Source organism: Cupressus sempervirens, chromosome 2 (genome assembly GCF_028749045.1).
Source record: "Cupressus sempervirens isolate cs-2001-9-10 chromosome 2, ASM2874904v1, whole genome shotgun sequence".
In the NCBI taxonomy this organism is placed as follows: Eukaryota; Viridiplantae; Streptophyta; class Pinopsida; order Cupressales; family Cupressaceae; genus Cupressus; species Cupressus sempervirens.
Window position 1 is genome coordinate 394,277,851 of NC_143119.1, and position 23,608 is coordinate 394,301,458.

A 23,608-nucleotide genomic window follows, 5' to 3' on the forward strand; every position below is an offset into this window, starting at 1 on the left:
ATTTATTTCTATAAGGTTATTTATTTGCATTGCCAAAACTTCATACAAATAAAAAAAATTGTTTAGATTCACAATGCAAATTGTAGAAAAATGAAAATATTTTCAAAACTTTATAGAAATACGCAAAATCAAAAACCCCTAATTTGACTTGTCAAAATTGGAATTATATATAAGTGAATCATAAAACCATGAAAGAAAATTAATTTTTTTAATATACTATTTTGATGTAAATAAATTAAAGTAAATTGAGCACTATTGCAAAAATAATTTTATTTTAGTTATTTTCATGCATAAATCTAAGAATTACAAAATCTAAATTAAGTTAAATTATTTTATAGTATTAATAGAAAAAATAGTTAAAAATAATATCAATTATAATTCAACATTTATATTATTATTATTTTAAATACATTTCTTCAAACATCATATAGCTAACTAATAAATAAATACAAAATCACCTTATATCTAAACATTTAGAGTAATCCATCAATAATTGAAAAATAAAAGATTAAAATTACCAAACAATAAAATTATCATTACTATTTTACCTAAAGTTACATGCAACATATATTCTTTCATTTATCCAATTTACAAAAAACATCTTAAATATATTTAAATATCTTATAAATATAATATTCTAAAATTGTTAAAATGGCTCAAGAAACTAAATTTACATTAAATTACATTTAAAAATCTTTAATTCAAAATAAATTCCTAATTGGGGATTATTAAGGGTCCTTAATACTTAAGATTAGTTATGTAATATGTAGCACCTAATTTAGTACTGTAGGTTTTTGCAATACTTCTATGTAAAAAATGAAAAACTAAAATAGTAAAGCATGGAGCTCCAAACTTCTAGAATTGGAAAGAAGGGTTTAAAGAAAATTTTGGATAGAAATTAAGATTTGATCAATTTCTTCATTTGACTATTGTTTGTTGAACTTTTTTGAAAAATGTAAACACATAGCTATTTGAAGGACATCAACAAACATGCAAAAGATTTGAAAGAAATTTCTAAATTAGCAAAAACATAATGAAATTTATATAGAAATATTGTTAAAGGAAATAAAAAGAATAGAAATAAATAAGAATATAAAGAATTTGAAAAGAAATAAAATTAAAATCCAATTAAAACAATTTAAAAATAATTCAAATAACTAGAAAAATTGTTTTATGATTTTTTGGTGGAAAAATAGAAAATTCAGGAGCAAAGCTTCCACATATAAGCATGCTTGATTATTATACTAGCAGTTGCACATTTTTGTAACAAGTTTAATGGGGATGAGAATTATATCAAAGAACAAACTTCACAATTTACTTCCATTCCAACATATGACATAAAATAAAATATTTTTAATTTAAAAGAGCCAAAATAAATAGGAATAAAATATTAAATGACTAAAAATAAAATCTCTAATTAATAGTGAGAACAAATTAATAGTATAGAATAAAAAGTAACGCATGTTTAAATCTCATGTAGATATTATTTTATATTGTTGAAAATAACATCTTATTGACAAGCTAGTCTCCAGCCCTCTGTACCACAGGTTCAGAGCCCCCTTTTTGGCTATTGTCTAAATACATCAAAAACATCTTATTTACAAGCTAAAATTTGCATATCTATTCAAATTATCATGTGTTTTTTAATCTTATTTTAGGAGACTATCTTAAAATATGTGTAATGCCTTGCCAAGGGATCCAAAAGACTAAACTTAAAGTTTTTCTAAGTTTGCCAAACATTTTTAAAAAAAAGAACATACACATCAATCATAAATTAGTGGAAGTAAAACATACAATCATATAGAAGCAAACATAACAGGTTACATTCCTCAAAGATCCCAAGATGTTGAGTCACAGTTAAGTTTAATTAATACCAAGTCTAATAAATACCACATCCACATGAAAGAATAATTACAAGTCCAAGTCCATTTAAATAATATACATTTGTTCTGAATGCCACTTGGCAATAAAATTCGAAATGTACAATCATCCACTATACATGTCACAGGGTATGAAAGGCTAAAAGAATATACATTTATAAAAATAGGTTACATCATCCCTCTCGGATCCATGAAACAAATACAATACAATAAGTAAAGATCATCCACCATAAAGATATAATCATCCATCATAAAGATATAACCATCCATCATAATACACAAAGATAGAATGAAAGGAAAAGTAGACAAGAAACTCTAGCCATGGCAACAATGGACAAATCTCAATGGTAAGAGTAAAAAGCACTACCACCTTACCATGTGATAACCCAAAAAGGCCCACTCCCACTGCGTTGAGGAGATACTAGTCTCAAGTCTCAAATAGGATATCAATCCAAAAATCAAAAGTAATATCTAAGTGAAGGAAACCTTGAAAGTAATCTAACTCAAAGGTTCCAAGATAAATTGACATCTAGACCCAAAGGCAAACATAGACACATAGGGAATCTACTATGTAAGTGGGCAAGTGTCATCGCACAAATCAATTCTAGAGTTACCCTGACAGTCTAACTTAACCTCGACTCCCTAGTGACTCTATGTGGCACTAGTATCCTCTCGTACTGACAAGGTATACTAACGATGCATGGTCACAACCAAGCGTTCTCTCTACTCCCATCTTAGTCTGTACTAGTAGTTGAGGCATGGGCAAGAACATACAAAGACTCTTATTAGGTTCATTTTACTCTCCTTTAGTGTAGTGTTTTCACTTATTAAACAACTTACAATGGGTTACCCTAGTAGCCACTTTGGGCCCCGCCCTCCATTGCAAGCCACTTCCCAACATTACATATAGATAACCTACCCTAAGCTCATAAAATTATAAATCAAGGAATCACAAATTTCACCTCAATCCTATACAAGTGACTAGAAAGCATCCAAAGATAATTTACAATAACCCATTAGTTCTTTACAAGCAACTAGAAAACATCCCAAAAATACTAATCAAAGACTCAAAAAGGTTGAGTCAAATATGTCATAACATCCCTCTCATTATCCCATAAGGACACTAAAAGCAATACCAACAATATAATCAAACTCATCATAGAGCATACCAACACATTACCATGGTTGAATTTAAAAGATCAAGATCAAATCAGCATAATACCACAATCACAGAACTCCCAAGCCTCTGGTAGACGTCCTAAAACTGGTCAACACTCTAGTTAACCCAAACCCAAAGCACATACAACATACAGATAATAGTTGTATGCACCCAAAAATGGTCGCCTAGACTATGGGCCCCCATTATTCAATTTATCAATTTATCAAATTTTCTGAATCAATGGTTTGTAATATTTTATTAAATCAATTCAAATCAATTTCCTTGATCAAATTCGATTTATTTCATTTCTAAGATTGATCATCTTATTCCAAGTCTTATTTAATTAAAAGAAAATCTTCTCTTTTAATTAAATAAAATAAAATCTCCATTTAATTAAAAGAAAACCTCTCTTTTAATTAAACAGTTCATCCACATTTAATTAATTAAGAGAAAAACCTCTCTTTTAATTTAATTAAATATTTTCTATTTAATTAAAAAGAACTTGCTTCCTTTTAATTAAATAAAAATTCCACTTAAATATCTCTTTTGATGAAAAAAGAAAATAAAATAAATTCTTTTTATTTAATTTCTCTACACTTAAAAAAAGTGATCTAAGTGGGATTTATCTTTCCACTTTCTCCTCAACCACTCCTCTTTTCTCATTGGTGGAATTTTGTCTCACATGGATCAAGCTCTATTATCCCATATTGGTTGTGAGAAGCCTCTCACCTCCATAATTTCCTTTATAAGGGAGAGCCCTCTCCTCATTTTAGACACCCATGATTATGCTATCGTTATGCTGCAGGTTTGAAGACCAATTTTTGAAGGAGTTTGAATACAAAAGCTTTTTGTGGAGAACTTCTATTTTCTTGTCTTTTTCTCTCTTGCACCCATCATGGACTTTTAGCTTAAATCTTGCATTTATAGATTAGATTTTTCTTTCATAGAATAGATCTTATTTTCATGCATATTTGAAGATCATGGAGACTAGCATTCTTGCTTTTCCTCTTTGAATCTCTCATCTCATGGTGTACTTGCATGGGCACAAAAATAGGTCAAACTGAGGGCCTCCATTGCAAACCCTTGCACTCTATGAGTAGAGAGCTATGGATCAATTTGTGAGGGCTCATTCTTGAGTTTTCTTACATGTAATGATTCATAGAAGTGTGACAACATTTTAGCACACATTTTTGGCGCCCACCGTAGGGCCTGAATCAAGTTTCTAGCTCCATTTAATTTTATTTTTCATCTCTGGTTTTTTACAGCAGCATATTGGATCTAATCAAGTGCTCTTGTAAATTTTTCACTTTGATTTTAAGGCCAACCCATATATAGATTGGTTTGCAGGCAAAAAATCTAGTTGGTTTAAAGATTCAATCATATCTTTTAAACCACTTAGATTTTAGTTCTGCAATTTTTTTTGTGAGTTACTTATGTGTCCAACATGTCCCAGTTCGATTTTTAGATCATTTTGACATGATTTGCGCGAGTTATGAATTTTTCTCTATTTTTCATAAAAAGTCGTTTCTGATCGCAAATCAGCGTATTTTTTGAAAAAATTTACATTTTCAGAAAGCTTTTTGAATTCTAATGGGGGTTCTTTCTTTGTGTTTTGAATTTTGAGGCCATATTAAAGATCAAAAACTCGATTTGATGAATCTGGCCTATTTTGAAAAATTGGGTCCCTAGGGCACAAATGAAGAAATTTTTTTGAATTTCTTACATTTTTGGAAAGCTCTTTAGTTTTTACCAGAGGTCTCTTCTTTTCATTTCTATTTTTGGGTTCAAAATCATAGCAAAAAAAAAAAGGTCTAATCATGTTGACTAGGTTATTCGTATTTTTTTTTTTTTTTTTTGCAGGGATTTTCGTGTTTTTCTGATTTTTTTCTGTTAACTGCTCACTGTTTGGGTTTTTCTATGTTTTCTGATTTTTTTGGAACAACATAGCAGCAAGTTATGATTTCATTGGAAAAAAGTGCTAAAGTTGTTAAAAATAGGTAAGATCTACTAAGCGCGTTGCGAGGACTTCAGGTATTCTTCTTTGGCTGATAACACTTTGATTTGGAACTTTAAAATGAACCTCTCATGTGTCTAGCTTGTGTGTTTTGCTTATGCTTTTATTTTTCAAACACATGCATAATTGATACTAGGTTGTAATCTCCATTGATTTTTATTTAGCAAGCTTGATTATTAGTGATAGATTTAGATAGCTATATTGGGTTATTGGACTCGCTGAATCCGCCGACCCCTCATTCCACCCCGTGGTTGCAAGATCAGCACCACATTAAAGGGGATGGGTCTACAGGATAGAAGCGTTAAGTGCTCCACTTGGCAACCCTCTTGTGCTTTCTAGAACTCACTAATCTTTAAGTTGTGGACTCGTTTTGGCTTGTGTGAGGGGTTAAGTGTTCCACATCTTTGGACTCACCTTACATTAGTTAAAGTGTTAAGTGTACCACCTTGTGCTTTTTGATTATTCTTGGATAGATTTGCTTTTGGGGAATGAACATCTGTACACACATAGTAATTAGGCCCCATGAATACTATTCGTGGATCTTGAGGGAGTGAGTTCCTAGTGAAACTCCTCTCAAAGACGGATTCCTTGTAGGTGGGGAGGATACTTTGAGAATCTCTTAGATAGATGGATCTTCAACTTGGTGATTGAGGCATCCTTTCTCCGGAGAGGTTGATAGATCACTAGGGGTTGATTTCATAGATCTTGAGATAATCTTAGTTAGCGTGTCGGATTAATCTGGTTGCTTTGATTGGGCTAAAAGTGAAAAGGTGTCAAAACCTTGGATCTAAAAGCTAAGTCCCCTTGTGGTCCACTATTGTGAGTCGGTCATCTTTAGAGAGGGTTAACCATAGCAGACAATCCCTATACAGGGCAAACTGCAGACGGAACCTCAAGCGGTAATAGCCACTTCTGCCATGGTTGCAACAATCGCTATATAAATGTCCTCGTGGAAGAAATCTTCATGGGGTATGGTTCATTGTGGGTTGTCAGATCTCCCTAGCAGCTCTTGAAGATTAAGTTCTCAGACTGTGTCAAAACCTCGGTGCGCCGAGATTGGAGTTCACCCCTGTGAATCATAAAAGTTGTAGAGTCAAACCATTACTAAAAACCTTAGAGAGGCCAACTTTTATTTTCTAGGAATCTATGCAATGATTGTGAAACTTTTTGAGAACATACACAATTAGCTCTCCTAGGGATTAGCATAAACTAAGTCACTTGATTGCTCATGTGCAAGGTTGCTTTGCCCCTTGTTCATTGTTTGAAGACTGTTTGCTTGAAATCCCTATTTTCTATCTTGCGTGCTTGGTTTATGATAAAGAATCTATTGATACATCTAGTTGGATATTTAAAATGAACAAAATTTGAGTTCTTGAGTTGAGACTTTATGATCGAATAACTTTGTTATCCCATTATTTCTAGTCTCCCTAGGTTGGTCCTATTTGGATTAGGCTACTTTTCTCATTGTTAAAAGCCTTTTTGCACCATGGGTTATTGTGCTTTGACCTCTTGAATTAGTAATCATTGATTTCACAAGAGACCTTGTTTGGAGTTGGTAAGATAGAAATTGTCCTTATTGAGAAAGATATACACTTGGATCCTTTGATATTACACTTGGAGAGTCTTAGTAATCTCTTGTCCATTCACTTTCATCAAAATTCAATTTTAATTAATTAAAATTTGGGTCAATCATCCTCCTGGTCCATATGTGCTAGGGTATTCACCCAAAGTTGTGGGCACCTCTATGGCAGTGTTGGTTTACACCTATTGCAAAATTCTATCTTATCACATCTCTTTTGGACAAGTGAGAGCTTTTACTATCCTAGTTTGGTACCAACATTTCTTAAGGTTATCCTATCAACTAGTGCCTTTTCTTTCATGTTGATTACAAGTGCTATTACATGTTGCTCAACATTCAAATGATCTCAAATGGTATCAAATTTTCCAAAATGACTCTTGGTCTTCTTTCTTCTTCATCTTCCATGTCTTTCTAATCTCCCATTTCCATTATTCCTTTTCTTCATGTCATCTTGATTCTTTTCCTCCTATTATCATATAGTCTACCTTCTTCTATTCATTCTTTCTCTTCTTCCATACTTGATTCTTCTTCTTCTAGAACCATGGATCTTGGATATCTTTTTAGGGATCCTCATTTGAGATCAGATGAAATCCACCTCCTTCTTGAATTTGAAAAGTGTTGTCACTCCAATAGATGCATGGATGCTAGCGTTGCAACAAAAATGATTAAAAAAATGGATAAGTCAGACACCTTTGCTAGGATCATGTGCAAGATCAAATCACAATATCCTTCTTCCAAATATTTTCCATCTTCCAAGTCTTATCATGATTCTTCTAAATATCATACAGATTCTTCATCCTCCAAGTCTTATCATGATTCTTCTAAATATCATATAGATTCTTTATCCTCCAAGTCTTATCAAGATTCTTCTAAATATCGTTCAAATTCCTTATCTTCCAAGTCTTATCATGATTCTTCTAAATATCCTTCATATTCTTCATCTTCTAAGTCTTACGATAATTCTTCTAAATATCATTCACATTCTTCATATTCTAAATCTTACCATGACTCTTCTAGATATCATCCATCTAAGTCTTCACCTGCTTCTTCTTCACAATATCATTCTTCTTCTACTTCTACCAAGAGTCTTATTCCTCTTATTGAGATAGATCATAATGAACAACATGAAAAGTCTTGTGATACGCTTATCTACAATGCCTATAGTGAAAATGATTATGATGATGATGATTATTACATTCCTACAGTTCCTAAAAGTCCTCCTAGTCCTATGCTTGTGCTTAAAGGGGATGAGTCGCAGATGGATATTGATGGTAATCCACATGAATCAAATCTTGAAAACAACATTGTTAAATTTTGTGAACAATACCTAAATGATAAATCTGCATTTTTTGATGAAGAGAAAGCATTTTTTTGTGCTGAAATACAACATCAGTGGGATAAGAGTTCCTCTTCTAAGAACCCTCATGCTGAAAATAAAGATTACACTCTTGAGCAAGATCATGTTAATGTTGAACCTTTGTCTTCTGATTCTCCCCTTCCATCTTCTACTTCCTCCACTATCCATACATCTCTTAAAGATTCAGAGTCTCTCAAATCTTCTACCAATCATTCATCCAACAAAGATCCTAATGCTTTTCATGCAGTTCCCTATAGTTATCCTCAAAGGCTACCTCTTAAAGAAACTCAAGCTAACCTTCACTTGGCTACAAATACTTTTGACAATGCTAAACATAAAGAGCCTAAGCCTTCATGCACTATAATGCCTACTTCAGCTAGTCCTTCATCATCTATTCCAAAGTCTTCCATACAATTCCAACATGCTTCCTTCTCCTTAGCACTGGCTTCATGTCAAGAGGACTCTAAAAATGATAAAGAAAATAATATAAAAAAAGATCAAGATCAAGAACCTTCCATGTCATCCAATCCTTTTCACAATGTTTCTGATACATTTCATGGTTCTTTTGATCCCTTACACCCTTCCTCATTCATTCCACCATGTCTTAAGCCTTCTCCTACACAAGATCAAGATACTACTTGCAGCACTGAGCTTATTGACAATAAAAATGGCCTTAGTACACTTTCTCCTTCCAAAGATGATACTTCCATTAAGGTTATTAAAAATGATGCTATTACTTCCAATGTTGAGCCTATTGAAAATCAAGAGAACAATTCTATGCTTATGTTATCCAAAGATCCTTGTCAAGATCAAAGTCTTCCATCTTCTTGTTCTACCACTCCATGTTCCCTTCCACTTTCTACTCTTCCTAAGTCTTCTCAAGCTATAAGTTCTCCTATCAAAGAAGTTACTCCTATTAAAGATGTTTATGTTCCTATTGAAAATCTTGATGCTCACTCTAAAGATGCTGATGTCCTTGATTGTGATATAGATATTGATGAACTTATTGATTACCCTTTTGCATCTTCTACATCCATCCTTGGACCTCCCCCACCAATACTAAATCCTTCACATTTTCCTTCCATCTTGGGTCCTTATGTCCCTTCACTTTCCCCTCCCAATTCTCCTAGTTCTTCATCCATTTTGGGTCCTTATGTCCCTCCCTCTCCTATCTTTCCTCAAGATCAACGTAGATGCATATCCTTGAATCCTTTTCATCCACCCACTCACCTAAACCATTCATATCATCCTTCTTCTTCCACAAGTCCAAAGTCTTTTGGAAGTAACTTGAATGTTCAATACAAGAAAAAGAAGCAATTCAAGAAGCCATATAAAAAGGTAGACCACCATGTCTCATCTAATCGACATGGGGGCATTAAGTCAAAAGAGATATCTAAAAAAAAAATTACAAGACAAGTATGGGTTCCAAAATCCATCATTGAAGATATTATCCCAAAATCCATCATTGAAGATATTATCTCTAAATCATCAAAAAGAAATGAAAAGAAGCCTAAGGCTATATGGATTCCAAAATCTCTCTTGAGAGAGTCTAATGTTGAACAACAATTGAAGTTGAAATTCAAGCTTCCAAAGACTTACACTTCATCTTCTTCCAAAAGCATTCTTCCATTCTATGTGCCTAAACCAAAACCTCTTCTTTCTACTCATGTATTCCTTCATTCACATTTTTTGCATCCTCTCACCACCCTTCAAGGTGTGTGTTGACGTTGATCTTGCCTTCATTTCCATTTTTCAATCTCACTCACTTCGCATAAAGCCATATCCTCCATTTTTGTCTCCCATCTTCCTTTCCCTATTAGCATCTTTGAGCATATCATTTGAATTCCTTGTATATCATGGTTTAAACATTCAAAGAGCATTATCTCAAAAGCTTGACTTCTTCCAAAAAAAATTGACAAAGATTGAAAAAAAAAAAAAAGAAAAAAAAATGAAAAATTTGAAAATGTGCCTTGGTGAAAACCTGATAATCAGGCACCTTGGTAGCAAAAGTAAAGAGAAATAAATTCATCCTATGGTGAAAACCACTCCCTTGTGGTGCCTTGGATAAGTACCATGATGAAAACCTAACAAATAGGCATCATGCGTAGTTCTTCTACATCTTTCATTCATTTTGTCTTCTCTCTTTGATCTTGACAATGTTGACCTATAGACAAACATTTGGCTATCTTGTGAGATATCTTATGATGATCTTGTTTTCATTCCTTTCATGTTTAGCCTTCATATCTATTTTTCTCCATTAATTCTAGTCTTTTGCTACCCTTTTCCCATTTACCCCTTTGGTCTTGATCTAATAAAATAGAGTAAAATATGATGCTATAAAGTCTCTTGACATGTCTGCTTCTTTGGATTGCATCTTTCCCACTTTTACATTATGCTTTCTTGAATTATCCTATACTGGCCTTTTATTTCTTGTCCAAATGTTCTTTACATGACAATTTTTCCCTAGCTTGGGTACTCTTGAGGAGTCGGTCCTTGAAGATCACTTTCACTTGCTTCATACACTCCTTCCTTGTCCATCATATTTATTATCTTATTGCTTCATCATGTCCTCCACCTTGTTAGACATTGGGACTGCACGATGTGATCTTGCTTAAGAGTTTAATGCCCATTCTGTCTAGGGGTATCTTTGTACATATTTATTGATCCTGAAAAAAATTCAAAAAAATTGATATATTTCAAAAATCCAAAAAAATGATATATTGTAAAAATTCTAAAAATTGAAAAATGTCTTGAAACAATGATCATCTTAGTGACAACCTAGTAAAAGGCACTTTGATGTATCTTCAAAAAAATTATATATTCCAAAAATTACAAAAAAAAAAAAAAAAAAAAAAAAAAAAAAAAAAAAAAAAAAAATTCAAAAAAAATAGAAAAAGTGCCTTGGTGAAAACCTGGAAACAGGCGCCTTGGTAGAAAAAAAAATAAAAAAAAATTAAAAAAAATTAAAAAAAAAAATTAAAAAAAAAAATCCAAGTGGTGAAAACTTGGAAACGGGCACTACTTGAGGCCTTTGCACCCCTATTTCTTGGCACATGTCCTCGACACTTAGCCTTTCTCCACCATGCCTTGTCCTTGTTACCTTGGTTTGGAATTGGTCTTTGTCTAGGGGGCATAACTATGTTAGCTTTGGTTTTTTAGATGTGTGAGTCTTTAGGACACCTCGCAAATGGTGTTTTTCAACACCCATTGACATCGAGTGTTTTTCAACACTTATTGGTTTGGTCTTACCCAGTATCATCATGTGATCTTACCTTCCTGCAAGCATTTGATCCTTGTCCTCAGAACTCAGTATCAGTTAACACACTTAAATTTTTAAACGCAACACTTAATGCTTGACTTATGTCATGATTTTTTTTTTTTCTCTCTGTGTACTAACTGTTATTGATTTTTGTTGAGTGTCTTTGTCTGATAAGTCTCTCCATGATGCATTGCTAGAAGACTTGGGGCATGGGACATGTTTTTATTTGTTGTTTGCTTGTGCGTGTGGTCTTGAAACTCTAGAGTGTCTCTTGTTGTCCCCTTGAAACACTTACGAGATTTGAGGTATCATCCTTGATTGTTTTTGCACAACCATTCTTATGGTCATCTTGGCATCTATGCCTTGATGCGAGCATGGTTTTGCTACATTAAATTGGGTAAGCTAATATCGAAGTCATCTTGATCGTTATGTCTTTGATGCTTATGTTAGAATCTTTTCACATTCCAATCCGATATTAATTACATTCATATCTTCATAGTTGCGCTTGTGACTAGTGATGATTGTGTGATTTTTCGATGTCCGTTAATAATGGCCCGATGATGAAAATAAGTTCTTTTACATTCTCTAATGAATGATGAACAAAAAATCCTATGTTACAGTTGCTCTTTTGCAAGTACACCATTGCATTTCATGTAGCTTGCATTATTAGACTTCATGTTAGTTTGCATTTTTAGGTTGCATTATGAGTTTGAGAGGGTTCTCCTTTCATCTTTATTGTGGACATTTAATCAATTGTGGTCACATTTTGATCTTCATTTCCTTATTTTCTTTCGTGATCTCAATCAAAATTTCTATCTTAAACAGTTGATTGATTTTTGGAGCATTTTCTTTTCTTATTTCTATTTCTTTCCATATCTTTCAAACTTCTATCTTCCATTTTCTTTTTCCCCACTTCTTTTCTTCTAAATCACCTTTGGGGCATAATATTTCATGCTTGATGATCTACCTTGGTTCTATGATTCTTATATCTTTCATCTTACATCAAGAACCTTATCTTTTGTTCGATTTGATCAAATTTATCAATTTGTTGTTTCTCCTCTATCTCATTTCGATTTCGATCACGAGGGGGCAGTAATTATCAATTTCAATCCTTGATTCAGTTTTATCAATTTTATCCTCGACTTTTTCAAGTTAAAATTTATTTGTATTCTTTGTCCTGATGTGTTCCCGAGTTGACCACACATCTGGGTTGTTTTGTGATCCCAAATTGACCTCACACTTCAATTTCTTTCTTTGACTACATGTGTTCCCGAATCGATCACACATTAGTCAAAGAGGGGCAAATGTATGCACCCAAAAATGGTCGCCTAGACTATGGGCCCCCATTATTCAATTTATCAATTTATCAAATTTTCTGAATCAATGGTTTGTAATATTTTATTAAATCAATTCAAATCAATTTCCTTGATCAAATTCGATTTATTTCATTTCTAAGATTGATCATCTTATTCCAAGTCTTATTTAATTAAAAGAAAATCTTCTCTTTTAATTAAATAAAATAAAATCTCCATTTAATTAAAAGAAAACCTCTCTTTTAATTAAACAGTTCATCCACATTTAATTAATTAAGAGAAAAACCTCTCTTTTAATTTAATTAAATATCTTCTATTTAATTAAAAAGAACTTGCTTCCTTTTAATTAAATAAAAATTCCACTTAAATATCTCTTTTGATGAAAAAAGGAAATAAAATAAATTCTTTTTATTTAATTTCTCTACACTTAAAAAAAGTGATCTAAGTGGGATTTATCTTTCCACTTTCTCCTCAACCACTCCTCTTTTCTCATTGGTGGAATTTTGTCTCACATGGATCAAGCTCTATTATCCCATATTGGTTGTGAGAAGCCTCTCACCTCCATAATTTCCTTTATAAGGGAGAGCCCTCTCCTCATTTTAGACACCCATGATTATGCTATCGTTATGCTGCAGGTTTGAAGACCAATTTTTGAAGGAGTTTGAATACAAAAGCTTTTTGTGGAGAACTTCTATTTTCTTGTCTTTTTCTCTCTTGCACCCATCATGGGATTTTAGCTTAAATCTTGCATTTATAGATTAGATTTTTCTTTCATAGAATAGATCTTATTTTCATGCATATTTGAAGATCATGGAGACTAGCATTCTTGCTTTTCCTCTTTGAATCTCTCATCTCATGGTGTACTTGCATGGGCACAAAAATAGGTCAAACTGAGGGCCTCCATTGCAAACCCTTGCACTCTATGAGTAGAGAGCTATGGATCGATTTGTGAGGGCTCATTCTTGAGTTTTCTTACATGTAATGATTCATATAAGTGTGACAACATTTTAGCACACATCATCATAGAGCATACCAACACATTACCATGGTTGAATTTAAAAGATCAAGATCAAATCAGCATAATACCACAATCACAGAACTCCCAAGCCTCTGGTAGACGTCCTAAAACTGGTCAACACTCTAGTTAACCCAAACCCAAAGCACATACAACATACAGATAATAGTGTAGTTCATAGTTTGGTTTGATTTTGAAAGCACATAGTTTTGAGTTAATAGTAAGTTAAAGTTTTTGTTTCAATGTATGCTTCAAGTATAAAAGGTTCACAGTTTACCCTTACAATTTAACCCATTCTTATATTTGAATAAAATGCACAATCACCCTTATTCAATTTTAAGTCTATTATTCCAAAATAATCTAAGCATAATTATTTATTTAAATTATTAAAATAATACATATTGATTTTCAAATAAAATAATTTATAATTTAATTAAAATCGGTATTATTAAAAATAAAAATAAAATAAATTTGAAACTTCATTGAATAACTTCTATTATTAATTAAACTTAATTAGATTACATTTATTTAATTTAATTAATAATTATATAAAATGGCTATATTAACATTCATTAATTATTTATTAAATTTGTTTAAATATTAATAAAATTATTGATAAATAATAATTTAAATTAATAAATATTAATTTAAAATAATTAAAATTAACATTTATTAAAAAAATTTAAAAATGCAAATGTAAAATGTGTTTAAGGCCCCCACAGCCTACCTTAAAAGTTGTGGGACTCATAATGGCTACTAGCACGATAGCACCACCGCTACAGTACCAGTAGCATACTACAGTAACAATCGTACCTCCTGCTATAGCGGCAGTCGCAGCTATCATGCAACCTCACCACTAGTACCGTGGGTGGGGGTTTGGTGGCCCCACCCACCCTTTATATATATATATATATATATATATATATATATTTGTTTTAGAACAATCCCCCCTATACAAATAAATTTTTTAATATATATATATATCTTTTTATAGAATTCCTATCCATACTCTGATAGGAAAAATACAGTCGACCAAACAATTTTTTATTTTATTTTTCATTTAATAAAAAATTCCTTTTCTTTTCAAACCCTTCCTAATTAAATTACTAATTTCTTTCATCTACAGAACGACAGTTTCTAATTGCTTTTTTTCAATCCTGATATACAGATGGAATTCAATACAAATAACAATAGATTCAGAATAAAAGATTGAAAGATTCATACAACAAACTTTGGAGAACAGATTTTAACAATCATGAAGAAGATAGGAATAATAAATAATGTAATTAACTGGGTGAATCAAAACACAAGAATCTACCTAGTTCTGATGCTACAATTGCAAACACCCAAAAGATTATGAGAGAAATTTCTTCTCTCAAAACCTTCTCTCTGAAAATTCCTTCTCCAAAAGTCCCAGTCCTCCCAAAACTTGTGTCCTTGGAAAATGAACACTCAATATCTTATAAGGAGTTCTCTCCTACATTCAGAACACTAATTGTGCGATCACCAAGAAGACTCCTTGCTCACAACTTTTTAACTCTCTATTAACTTTTTTGAAATTTCATACACACTTTATGCAATTTTAAATATCTTTATTTAACTTTACTTGCCTTCTTTCTTTAAATTAATTGATTATATTTTAATCTCATGCATACTTTAAGCAATTTCAAAACTCTTTAATAAATTAGTATCTTTTTCATTCTTTAATTTATTTTTGAAGCGTTAATTGATAAAATATTTATTAACTTAAGTAATAATAATATTTAACATTTATTTACAAATGATCTCCTAAATATATTATTATTAAATTAATTAAATATTATTACGCTGTCAAATTAGAACTATAATTTCCTCTTTTAAATTTAATTCTTTTTTATTTAATTAATTTCTAATTAATTAAATATAATTAAATATTGACATAATCATAATAATTTTCTATTAAATTAAATCATTAATTAATCTTTTAATTTGACTTAATAAATTGAAAAATCACTAAAGACCCATAAAAAAAATGAAAACCCATCATAAAGTACCACATATAGGATCCAACTCAAAGGTTATAATCACGAATTTACATCATATGACAAATTTGGAAGGGTAATCATCTTAGATACTTGTCCTAATTTTCTAGGACAAATGGGTTTAAAGGTTAGGATTTGGAATCAAGAATTTATCTCCCCTCTCTAACCATTGAGATAATGCGATAGGGTATGCTCATTCTAACAATTCAGGGAAGTCAATACCTAGTACCTACAATCAACATAAAATTTAGACAAGTACAAACACATATATTCTAAACTAAATAGGCAATGACAGGAAGTGGTACATCGTGTAGATCTCGACTAATAGGTGACTACAACTCCCTTCCTTAACCAAATCAAAAATGTCATACATAAAGAAAATATACACACATATCATACACATGCAGTATGGAGTAAGTATCCATAAGAAAACACGTATGATAATCCATCTAACTAATCATCATCAAATGACTAAAATCATTGTAATAATCATCATCATGCATACATGAAGTAAATAGTGCCAAGTAGTCTCATCATAAAGTCAACTGAATATGAAACAATATCTGATAATCTAAAAGACAATGCTACTAATCATCAAGCATAAAACTAGCCTAAAAGAGTTTGGCAATAATAACAAAATGTAAACTAGGGGCAGGCACTACAATATGTATACATATGCAAATGATGTTATCTCAAGTACAAAGTTTGGTTTATTCTCCTAGCCTCTATCTCTTCATACATACACAAATAAATTGCACATATTTATCCTAATGAATCGTCAATAACACATTATTGACAAGTTGAAATTTGCATGTCCAATGTATTTTAATTCTCATTTTGAAAGAATATCTTAAAGTATGTATAGATATGAAAATGATGTTGTCTACCCTAGCCTTTTTCTATCCCTACATACATTCACATATTTAGCTTAAACTTATCCTTACACATAAACATTGTGATATAGTTGGATATTATTGAAACAATTAATCAGATTCATACACCCAATCCTAGGGCTTGGCACAATTTAAATTTAAAAATAGGCTAACTCAACTTGTTTTACGTTTTTTATTTAAGTTGATAGTATTTATATTACATCACTTCAATTATAGCCAATCTTTCGATAAAATTGTAAATACTAATTAACCTTTGAATTTCAAAAAATAGTTAAGGAAGTGAATATAAGTTAGAAGAATAATAAAGAGAAACTCTACATTAAGTAGGTTAAAATCTAGATATAAAAGAAAATTCTAAAACTTAATCTTAAAAATTTAATATCAACGAAAGTATAAATTTCACATAAAATTTAAAATGTTTAATTAATAGAAAATTCACATCTATAATACATAAATAATATAATTTTAAATTGTAACAAAAAATAATACTTTTTTTCTTTTTTGGTCGGTAATAATATTTTATTTATTATAAACTTTCAAAGTTACATATAGAGGCTAAAAAGAAATAGCCTTCTCACGAAAAACCATTTACAACTTATAACAGCTTCACCTAACACTATCTGACCAAAATTGTCATCGATTGCCCATTTAATCGGAGCTTATAGAGGCTGCACATTACTATGTCTAAATTTTTTGGAATTTGATGTAAAAAACCCTAGATTGACCCTACATTAAATCCTTCTTCGGCTCTGCCCAAATTCTACAACCATCCTCATTTTTGTCATGCCCTAGCCCGCTTTCCACATCAAAGATTCACTATTGGCAGATATATTCTATGTTCATCCCCATTTTCGCTAACTCTAATTCACGATGGTGTGACCCTGTCCACCATATCTTTTCATTCCCCTTTTTCTTTTGCAAGCAACCTACCCTTCACCATTTTCTTTTTTGTTTTCCTTCTTCATCTGCTACTAGAAGCATGCCACCCCAAAGACCATTTTGGAACCCAAAAATATTGGACCACTTTCATCTGGTTTTCATCAAGGAGAAAAAAGAAAAAAGAAAATTTTAAAAACTTACTCCTTTATCATGAAACAATCCTCACCACCATTTTCCTTTTCTAGCTTCTTGCAGTTCATGAACAAGATGAATGGGAGACTAGGAACCCCTTCACCTTTCATCCTTCCCTCTCCTTGAAAGAGAAAATAAACCTAAGCCATTCTATTCTTATTTTTTCCTTATAAGCTTCCTTATCCATCGTACTTGGCCACCAAATAAAACCAAATTTCCCTTGCGCCTCCCCCTCTTCTTCATTGGTGAAGCATTCACTATAATTGAAGCCCTTTTCCAGCCATGCCCATTCCAACAAGGAGTCAATCCCAAAAATCAAGTCTTTTGGGAATAATGACTTCATCATCCATTCCACTTCTTTTTCTGAGAAAGCCAATTCCAACCCTCACGCCATCACCATTGCAGTAATGTCCACATTAATTTTCCATTGGTGGGTAAAATTTTGGAATAGTTCTCCAAGTGTTCCCTTCACCACCTCTAGCACTCCTTGAGATGGGCATTGAAGCAATTGCTATAATCTTTGATTTTGGACCAGACCAAAAAGTGCTTTTTATTGTCTGGTCATCTAAAAGGTAAAGGTAGCCTCCATATCCACCCTCGATCATTTTCCTTGCCTGTCATTTTCACAAGATTTGCATTTTACTATTTAAGTTTATTAAAAGGAACCTTTACGTCTCTCTTTGTTTTATAGCTCTTTTCTTAGCTCACTTTTGCACACTCTCCCTTTCTCCTACTATGGCTAATTATTTTGTCCTTTACCTTTTAACCTGCCTTTTCATTATGTGGACATTGATTTTAGATCGCTAAAATCCTTCATCATTACTCCATTCTGATAGTCCTCTTGATAACCTAACAAATCTAAAAAAAATGGCCAAGATGTTGAAATATGCTAGTAATGACAATATTATCACTAGCAAGGCTGACAATGGAGGGAATAATGTTACTTATGAATACTTTCACTATTTTTGATGGCTCAAAAACTATATATATATATATATATATATATATATATATATATATATATATATATATATATATATATATATATATATATATATATATATATATATATATATATATAGAGAGAGAGAGAGAGAGAGAGAGAGAGAGAGAGAGAGAGAGAGAGAGAGAGAGAGAGCATGGACGCCAACATAGAAAGTCAAAGTGCCATCAGATGGGAGTTAGCCAAAGATACTATAAATGAAAGAAGTCAGTGATAAAATTATGTAGGCCTCGATATCATATTGGCATATCAAATCATATTATAAGAAGCCATATGTGATTACCATTTAGAAATAATTCAATGATCATACACTAATTGTAGTCGATAAAACCAGACAAGACTATGAATGAGTCTCTACATGTATAAATATATACACTTAATGAAAAGAACTTAACACGTGCGAAACATGAAATGTAACAAAACCATATGAAAGACACAACTCCTATAATTCTTTTACTAAAAGAGGGGTAAAAATTTTATTGAATACCAAAGAGAGCAAAACAACACAAGAAACAAAGAGAACTATAGAGCTTTATCTTGGTAAACAAGTTGAACCAACATCTAAGATAAATCAAGAGGAAGCATCGTATGATCAATAATGTTCCAAGATGACCCATGCTCAGAAGCCCATTTAGCCAAACAATCAACCACACCATTCCACTCATGAGGGATATGCATGAAAACACAAAATCTAGAGAATTGCATAACTGAGTGATCTGCTGAACAACCAGAGCCAAATGCCAATCCACATGCACAAGGTTCCTTCTATTCAATAAATTCACAACCACCTACAAGTTAGTCTCACAAATAATTCTTTTCCAACCACGTTGATAGCACTGTTCCACTACAACCAAGATAGTCAAGGCTTCCATGAGGTTATTAGTATGGTAACCCTTATATATAGAAAATAGAAACTGAATATCACCAGAACTATCATGCCCAACTCTCCCAATACTAGCCAGACTAGGATTTCCCCAAGATGAACCATCGGTGTTGATTTTAAGAATTCTAACCTTGGGAAGAGACCAATGCCCCTCACAATTAACACACTGAGAGTGTTGCCTAGAACTATTCCCAAAGCAGTTATGGGGGACTGAGGGAGTGTTGCCCTAAAGAGGAAAGGAAAGGCATGAGTAAATACCAGCATCTCTAGGATCCAAACCTCCATCAATGTCACATTTCTAGTTTTGAAACTAAGTGTTGAAGTATGAAAAATATTCAAGTAACAGTTTGAGTCCTATTTCAGTTCACCTAGATCAAGTTTGGAAAATTACACTTAATAGTTCAAGTTCTAGTTGTTCCAAAATACCCAGAGCTCCCAATGTAGAAACTTGGGCTCTGATACCAAATGTAATACCCTGCCAAGGGATCCAAAGAATTAACCTAGAATTTCACTAAGTTTAGTAGCATTTTTTTTTTCTTCATGAAAGTAAACATCACATATAACTTATGCACAATAACGGAAGTAATAGCAATGTCCATCTGAAAGTAAACATAACATACATGATAGATAACAATCTTTAAGATCCCTTAACGTTGAATTACATACATGAATCCATCTAGAACAACATCCATATGAAACAATAATGATAAGTCCAATGTTTATACATTACATTACAAATACTCAATCATCCACTGTACATGTCACAGGGTATGTCAACCTCAAAAGAATATACATTTATAGAATAAGGTACATCATCCTATTCTAATCCATGATACTTCAACGTAAAGATAATCACATGATACACATGATACATCATCATAGAAAACATATACATCCATCATAAAGATCAAACATAATAAACCAAGTCCACGGTTCCTTCCAACCGTTAATAGCATCATTAGACCATCATGGATCCTAGCCATCCCTCTGTGCATAACATTCCAAATCACCGAAGAGATCATTCGTATTACATAGTAGGAATGTCACTCCTAATATATACAACATCATATGTAGAAAGTAATCTAACATGCAAATAAAAGCATAAGATAACATCATCTAACATATGCTAATCATCAATGAAAAATGATACATATCCACCATCATGAAGAATGCATCAGCCACGATGTCTCAATGAATCTCAAAATAATAAGAGTGGAAAATACACTACCACCCGACCGCATGGTACCTAAGTGGTCCACTCCCACTGTGCTAAGGAGATAATCTCAAGTCCCAAAAAGGCTATCAAAATCACATAGCACAAATATCCATAAGTCCAAGAATCCTAAAAGTATACTAACTCAAAGGTTCCAAACACAAAATCTGACATCTAATCCCAGAGGCACACAATGACATGTAGGAACCTACTATGCAAGCAGGAAAGTGTCATCGCAATTATCATGTACAAGTTACCCTGGCAGTTAGCTAAACTCCACGGGTCCATACTGATTTCATGCGGCCACTACTATCCTCTCATACTGACGAGGCATACTACGGAATGCAAGGTCGCAACCATGCATCTCACTACTCCCATCCTAGCCTATACAAGCACTCAAGGCATGGGCGAGAACAAAACACTTATCTTTTTAGGTTCATTAAGTTAGTATTAGGTGTGAATGTTATCACTTATTAATCCAACTTACAATGAGTTACCCTGGCAGCCTCTTAGGGCCTCGGCCCCCATTGCAAGCCACTTCCCATCACTACATGCAGATATCCTACCCTAATCTCATGGGCTCATAAATCTCAAAATCACAAAAGATAATCCATAATAAAATCATCAAATATGCTTAAAAGCATCAATCCTCCATGAGCAAACATCCATAGAAAATCATGAACACAACAGCTCTCTATTGGCAACTGAAGTATCACTGATAATCAAAGTATCCAATGGTTCTCAATAACCAAAATATCTCAATCAAACTAAATGAAGACTCCAAAAATGGTTGAGTCAAACATTTCACAACATGACATCATCAAGAATAAATCCACATTTTAGTCCCATCATGGCGACTAGAAAATAATCAAGGATAACTAATCGATGACCAAAAATAATGGTTAAGTCAAGTATCTCATACATAAGAATCTCAACTATAATCAATCAATAATCACAAAAAATACATAGAGCATTCCATCACATAATCATGGTTGGGTTTATAAAGATCGAGATTAAAACATCATCATGTCACCACAATCACATAACTCCCAAGCCTCTGGTAGACATCCTATACTAGTCAACACTAGTCAACCCAAAACCCAAAAGAATAGCATAAAGAATACACAATGAAAACACATGTTTTGGTTTTGCCATGTTTACAACTTAAATTTAAATATAGAGATCTCAGTTTAGGTTTCCAATTTTGAAGAATGAATGGAGGAACACATATATTGTTTTGGATAAATAAAAGTTTTCCTTAATAGAACTAAAAATCGATTTTCCAATTATAATATTTGTTTGATACATTCCCCACCAAACTATCAACTATTTATTTAAAAAATTAAATCTTAATAGTTGAAAATATTAAAAAGTCACCATTGTGAAAATAAACCTTCAATATAACTCATTTATCAAATAATATTAACTTAAATTTATTAATAAGATATCTACATATTACATATATACATACATACATATGTAAATATATAAATAGTTATTACGTTTTATAAAATCGATTTAACAATTTCAATTGACACTATATATATCATATGAAATAACAATGAAAATCAATTTCATGTATATCGATTGTTTTAAACATTTTAACATAAACGTTTTTGGTATAACAATATTATTAAATAACCCCCCTTTTCTCTTGCTACGGTACGCAGTACCTGCGGTTGCAGGCACTGCGCCAACAACGAGTACATAGTACCCCTGTCACCGCAGACCTGCGATGGTAGGCCTCTGCCTTCCGCAGGCATGGGGTACAATTCGTGCCCATGGCATTTCATTATATACATTTTTTTTAAACATTGTTTCATGCGATATGAATCACAATGCGATTTATTAAATTTTCCCACTACGATTTATCAATCGCTCATTTGGTGTAATATATATATATATATATATATATATATATATATATATATATATATATATATATATATATATATATATATCAATATATATATATATATATATATGTATGTATGTATGTATATATATTCAAAGTTTATAATAGATTCATAATAAATGTATACATATGCATATATATAAATATATATATATATATATATATATATATATATGTATGTATGTATATGTATGCAGATCTAAATATATAACCATGTATGTTTTATTTTTTTTCCACAAAGATTATATCTACAATTTAAGAATAAAATATTTGCATTATAGAATGCATATAAAATTCTCCAATAAATTAATCTACCCATATTGAGAATGCATATAAATATGAAACTTCTTAGAAGACATATGGAAGACACGAAGAAGATAGGGAATGCGTGATGCAAAAATAGCATAAATAAAATCACAAGAATCTACTCAGATTCTGATGCTAAATCGCTCTTCCTCAAAAAATTCATAGAGCAAGTTCCTCCCTTCTTCAGAATTCTTGAGTCCTCCAATGCTCCAATTGCACTCCCAACGCTATTGTCTAAGCTTCTATGAATGCCTGAATATAAAGAGCTTTCAGGAAACATCTAGAATGCTTCTAGAGATAGCTAGAAGGTGTCACCAACTAAGCATGGGTCTTTTCCAACCTTCAAGATGAGCCATAGGGTTGTAGACACCATGTGCTTAATTGATGCGCTAACCCCCGTGTTGTTGACACACGAGAAATAGAGAAGTGTGTTAATTCCCATGCAAGCTTATAACTCCAATTTACTTTTTATATAATTTCTATTTAAATATTTATAACTTTTATTTTAATCTTTATAACTTTCATTTTAATTTTTTTGTAATTTTTATTATTTTATTTATTTATTACTTTTATTATTATTTTATAATTATTATTAATTGTAATTTCTAATTTTCTTTTATTTAATTCATTTTTCCTCAATAATTCACATTTAATTAATTACAATCAAAATATCAAATAACATGATATTTTATATTAATATCGAATAAGGTTGATTCTTGGATCTACA